Raw genomic sequence first — 6,932 nt, 5'->3', positions numbered from 1 at the left:
ATAGACATAATCCTTGAAAACAAAAGATTTTAATCTATCTTCCATCAAAGAATTGACAATATAGGCTTAACTTTTGTATTTGTCAAAAGTCCATTCATTCTTTTACCAGTACGTGAATACCAATTACGAACGACTTTACTTTTGACAGAGTATGGGACAAACATAGTTCACGGACGTAAACACCAATATCCAATAACAAATTGCAATATATCAAATCATAAAGATTAATACTGCAAAAACATCATCCTCCAAATATTTTTAAAATTTAAACCAATAAATCTAAAGACATGAAGATGAAAACGTTGGACATAGCTATGTGTAATCACAATCATTGTTATTCCAAGCACTAGTAATCCTTCTCAAAAGCAAGAATAAATTCTCACAAGAAGTTTCCTAGGCATCAAGAAAAACTCGTAATGCACACAAGGTGATTTGTCCTTAGAGAGTAGAATCAATCTTTTTCGTCCGGATTTATACCAAGAATAGCTACCAAAGGCGTACAAAAATATTTTCAAATAAGAACATACAAATTCATTAACGACCATGCACCATAGTTCACATAAAATGATTGTGAACATTCAAGAATCCCATAGTAATGCGTACTACTGCCCATTCTTGAACTTCCTTCTTTGTGATTCACCAACAACATTCTTGTAAAAGCTACAAGTGAGCTTATAAGAGTACTACTCCATGAATCCAAGTGCACAAGTCCAAGAGATGTGGAACAAGTGCAACGAAACGGAGCAAAACACTCAAAAACAAGAGACGGTACAAATACCAATCTTAACTCATCCAAATTCAATAATTATCACCTCCATTTGGAAGAGAATTCAAAGAGGAAGATACTGAAAAAAGAACGAGGTCATTCCGAGTTCGGATGAAGAAGATACGACCAAAACAAGTTTACCGAATATCGACGTCAAGTATGCATACGGGTTTGCAAACGAATTTTCGTATCCTGGAGCAGTATGCAGACGGGGTTTGCGAACTTAAGCCCATGGATTTTGGTTTTAAATGATTTTATGCATACTTGGTATATGCACCATGAAGTCCAAACATCCCGAACTAATGTTTTCAAACCTAAACATTTAAGAACCTTAAACACAAATCAAGTTAGGTAGAAATGAACGATAATCAAGGTACATGGATCATTATAAGTACTCAAACAAGTAATAGAAACATAAAACTTGCTCAAGTTTATAGACATACCTTTTTAGAAAAGTCCAATTGAATTCTACAACCTTACCAAATATAATCTGTGCGCCCCAGTTGTTGTGCTTCCCTCACCGTATACATAGCAGGGCATTTCTTAGTGAGGATGCACTTTCAACACAAACAAGTTGTGTTGAGGTGAACAATGTCTTTCTCACCATGGCACCAAGAAAGAGTTTCTTTCCAACAACTCTTAAATATTGTAGTGTTGAGAAACACCCAAGGAACTGTTTTTATAAGTCTATCAAAGGACTTCAAGAGAACCCAAAAAGATTTGTGTTTTTGATTTCTTGTTTTCCAACTTATAAAAAACAGTTTCTACATATAGTTTTTAGTACTGCGAAGGGAAACTCTTTTGATAAAAAGAGACGTCCTAGATTCTTCATAAAAGAAGACAATACTACTATCTTGATAGGAAGTATCAGGAATTGAGCAACGAATCAATTCATGCTTTGAGGTGATACACTCAGATGACTGAGATTTAAACTCCTCTTGTAATTCGTTTAGTTTATCACAACTAACTGGATTACACATAGGAGGAGCGTTGCTCTCACTGATTAGTAAATCAATATCAACCTCAACATGAATATTATTCATCATAACTTGATTTAGCCTGTCAAGAGATTCTTGCTCTTTATGGAGGTATAACTCAACATCAAGAGATAAGCTCTCAAGCTTCTTTTCAATCCCTGAAAACACTTCAAGGGATTTTAAACCTGGTGGAGGTTTAGATAGAATTTCTTCTACAAAATTTATTAAATCATTCATGGAAGAGAATTCTGAAATCCCTGGATCTGGTTGTGCATTTATTGAGATAGCACTACTGTCTATAGAGTCAGATCGCTACAAACACAGACTTGTAAGGTCTTGAACGTGTTTGCCTGCTCTGATACCAATTGAAAAAGCGGGGGTCTAACAACACCACCCAATATTTCGCTTAGCAATCTGTATGGACAAACTCGAATATACTTTTAAGAGAATCAACAAGAATCAATCAATTAAAAGTATATCAACGAGTTTATCTATCTCTCTCTTGATTTGATTTACTCAAGCAGGAACTGCGAGTTCTAATCAAATGCAAGGAATAACTTGGATGGTACCAAAGACCAATATCCAAGGATCAATCAATGGTATTCAACAGCCGAAGGTTGAATTACTCTAATTGATGATCTAGCGCACAACCTATATTATTTCAATTATAAAGATAAAACAATATAATGCGGAAATTGAAATAACACAGACACCAGAAATTTTTTTAACGAGGAAACGCAAATGCAGAAAAACCCCGGGACCTAGTCCAGATTGAACACACACTGTATTAAGCCTCTATAGACACTAGCCTACTCCAAGCTAACTTCGGACTGGACTGTAGTTGAACCACAATCAGTCTCCCACTGATCCAAGGTACAGTTGTACTCCCTACGCCTCTGATCCCAACAGAATACTGCGCACTTGATTCCCTTAATTGATCTCACCGACAACTAAGAGTTGCTACGACCCAAAATCGCAGGCTTTAACAATAAACAAATCTGTCTCACACAGACAAGTATATCAAAGGATCAATCTGTCTCTCACAGAAAAACCCTAAAGTTTTTGTTCCGTCTTTTGATAATAATAATAAAGGTGAACAGGAACCATTCGATAATCCGGTCTTACATTCCCGAAGAACATCCTAGAGTTATCGATCACCTCATAACAATCTTAATTGTATGGTAGCAAAACAAGATGTTGCGGAATTACAAACAATGAGACGAAGATGTTTGTGATTACTTTTTATATCTTTACTTTAGGAGATATCAATCTCAAGCCAATCAATCTGATTGTACTCGTACGATAGAATATGAAAGATCAGATCACACAACTACGACAAAAGTAGTATCGGTCTGGCTTCACAATCCCAATGAAGTCTTTAAGTCTTTAACCTGGTTTTAAAAGAAGAAAACCAAAGGTTAAAGGAGAAACGACTCTACTATGCAAACTAGTATCACACGTGAAGTGTGGGGATTAGTTTCGCAGACTTGCTAAATGTCCCCTTATATAGTCTTTAAAATCAGGGTTTCGCCTTGGTCACAAAGCAAACAATATCCACCGTTAGATGAAAACCTGATTTAGATTCAAGCTAATATTTCTTAACCGTTAGATCGAAAACTTAGCTTGTTATACACAAATGAAATGCACGCTTCTAGGTTTGTTAACCGTACCCAAACATGTACATTGTTGGTTCAACAATAGTTAACCAAAAGGTTAGCCGTATGAGCATTTCATACCAACCATATTCTTATTCACCATAACTAGTTCAAATGACTCAATTGAACTAGTTAGAGAGTTATTCAATTGCAAGGAAATATTATGTACTACACAAGACACAATTGAAGCAAAGATGATTTGATTCACTCGAATTGGTTCATGAAATTTATAGCTACAATTTGCGAATTGCATTCCTTAGTTCTTTATAAGTTTAAGTTCATAAATCATCTTCATATATATAACCTTCTTAAGTTCGCACACTAGGTTCGCGGACTTAAGCAACCGGGCAAAGTTTACAAATTCCAGCAGAAAATCTCAGCAAAGACTTTCCGCTGGTTCGCGGACTGGTAATCATGCAAGAAGTTTGTCAACTCCAGCAGAATTTCTAGGGATGAGAAGTTCGGCAGTCCGCATACTGAGTTCGCGGACTTGGCAACAAGCCATTCTTCCGGTTTCTCTTGATCAACAAAGTTCGCAAACTTTGGTTCAAGGGATAGGACTTATGCACATATGTGTTTCCACAACAATACTTATGTCCATCATTGGTTATGTAATCTAAACTCTCATTCCAACCATTGAAACATTCTTAGAGGACGTTACATAGTCGTTACACAATTTCTCGTCAAAGCAATTTTCAAAGTGATTGAAACATACCATGACTTTCATCACTAGGTAAAGATAAACATGGTCGAAGCGAAACGCTTACCAACACATATTTCAAGATATAGATAGGCGAGGTATACTCGGCTCGAAATACCAAATGTGTATAATCTAAGTCTATATATAGTATACGACTTTTTGTCTCAAGAAGTAGGAGATAGAGTAGATAGACTTTTGAGTGACAGATAAGTTCAAGTATTCACATACCTTTTTGTCGAGAAGTTCCACCAGTTCCTTGAGTAGTTCTTCTTCTTGTATGATGAATCTCCATGAAGTCCTTGAGCACAACTACACTTTCTATCCTAGTCCGAGACTTAGCTATAGTAAACTAGAAATCAAGACTTATAGTTTTGATCACTAACATTGACAAACATGCTTGAGATAGCAATACATGCGAGTTCTACCGAGCAATACTCTAACAATCCCCTTAGTAGTTATTCGTCTTCAATCGATGAACTCCGTGAAGTCTAAAGCTCAACTACACATTCTATCCTAATCCAAGACATAACTATAAGTAGAGTAGAAATCAAGACTTATAGTTTTGAAAACTAAACTTGACAAACAAGATTGAAATATCAATGCTTGCGAGTTCGACCGAGCAGTGCTCTAACATCAAGTAAACCCTTTGTGGCCAGTAGAGGAAAACATTCTTAAAAGATAGAAATTCATTGATGCTTTGACATAATATCTTCTCCTAACACTAGTTTTATTCCAATAATTTTAAGAATGTCTATTAGTACAAGATTTATCGTGCAATCTCTACAAGTGAATTTGACCGCCCTTGAAGGAAACAACTTTACCCGCTGGAAGGAAACAAACTTGAATCAGTATGAAGGGGAGACCGGTACCAAGTACACCACCAACTTTTTCTTTTGGGAACCTGTATGGACAAACTTGCTACAATCAGTAAGTATAGATCAACAATAAAGATCCTTGTACCTAATTTATAATGCAGTTACTTTGACGACCTCAAAAACCAATAACCAAAATTTAACCTAGGATGTACTCAAATTTTTCACTAACCGAATTCCAACAAGACCAAGTCTTGTAATTCAAGATACGAATTCACAAGAGCAAATCTTGTAGGTTCAATACAATTTGAGATTAGAAACTATTTATGTTGTTTAACGTACTGTTAGAGCATTGATCGAATGAACCCGCCAAGTGTTGTTATGTCAAGTTTGGTTGTCATATTTTCGTTCTAAAACTTGAGTCGCTTGATTAGATTTCTAGAGTCAACTTTGTTAGGTTATACTAGGAGGTCTAGAAATATTGAGAAAAACTCGTGTTACTTTGAAGAACCTGAAGACGTATCGACATCAATGAACACATCATCCTTATATTAGAGGTTAATAATACAAGACTTGACTTGTTTCCATTTTTATCTACGTTGCTTTCAAGTCATTTATATTAAAAACATAACATGTGAAGTTATATGTATTAGTCTCTAGTATTAGTAAGTTGATCATTACATTATGATCAAAGTATCAAGAAAGGATATACAAGTTGTGTTACAACTTTGGTATATTAGAGTACGAAGTATAACGTTTATATTTATACGAAATAATATTATCTATGTAATTTTTTGCTAGATTGTGTGATGAACATTGAGTTGATTCCATGCCTAGAAAACTATGTTTAACTGCATGAGTTTAAGGAAGTAGACTTGCGAACTTGTTTCATAGTTGAAAGGAATCAAAAGTATTTTTTGATCAGATTCCTATTGGAGATCTTTAGCTAGACCGATCCCTGCTTGGAGATCTCTAGCAGAACCGATCTCTACCTTGGGATCTCTAGCATAACTGATCCTACCTTCGGGATCACTTGCATGACCGATCCCTTATAACAATCGTGTTTCCGGTTTTTCATATACACATTAGGGTTTACATGGAATTCAGAATATGAGTTGTTATTTAGGAATGTTCACTATCGACATGGTGAGTAATTCGAACATGTGCTAAAATCTTATTTATTTATTTTTCAAAGATATTCCTTGATACTCAAAGTGAGATCCCAAACCGAAATATTTGAGAATCTTTTATTAGGTTTTCGAATTTGTATGTCTTTACTTTCCCAGTAATTAAAACATATATCTGGAGAATATATTAGTAAAGTATACTTGTATGCTAGCTAATATTGAGTTGTCATCCACTGGATATTTCGGTATATTAGTTGGAATTAGACAAAACCGAAACTTGGTATTTATTGCATATATATATTGATATTTTTGGTTATGAAAATTCCTTGGTGTCCAAAATACCTTGGTCTATAAATAGTGAAGTTTGATATTCTTACAAACTTATACCGACACACAAACACTTCATTTTGTAGTCAGTGTGACAGCCGACTGCTAGTATTATTCGTTCTTGGAGAGGAAAGTAACCTAATTAGGCGAAATCTATTACGTCCGTTCTTTAAAGACTTCTTTAGGATCAAGAGCATCTAGAAGTACTATTGGTGGGAAACTATAATCGTATTGTTATTTTAGTATTCAGTTATTGATTTGATTGACTAACTGTAGTTGAACCTTGATAATCACTAGTTTGTTTATTTCATGATTCTTCTCTTCTTATAAGGTCACTCGAACTAGATGAAGGATAAAGTTCAGATCTATTTTTAGATCTGAAGATAGGATTGTGATCAACTATTATTAACAGATTCCGTTTTGCGCATAATTGATCGTATGAAAATAAAGTTATTTATGTAGATACATTGAAGACCGGTGATTTAAAGACCAAAAAAATTTTTGATTGGTTTCTGATCTTTGTAAGATACTCCGTGCACACTTAATTGGATAAACATAATCATATAAG

The sequence above is a fragment of the Papaver somniferum genome, chromosome 8, assembly GCF_003573695.1.
Source record: "Papaver somniferum cultivar HN1 chromosome 8, ASM357369v1, whole genome shotgun sequence".
Lineage (NCBI taxonomy): Eukaryota > Viridiplantae > Streptophyta > Magnoliopsida > Ranunculales > Papaveraceae > Papaver > Papaver somniferum.
Note: the sequence above shows the minus strand (reverse complement) of the source record.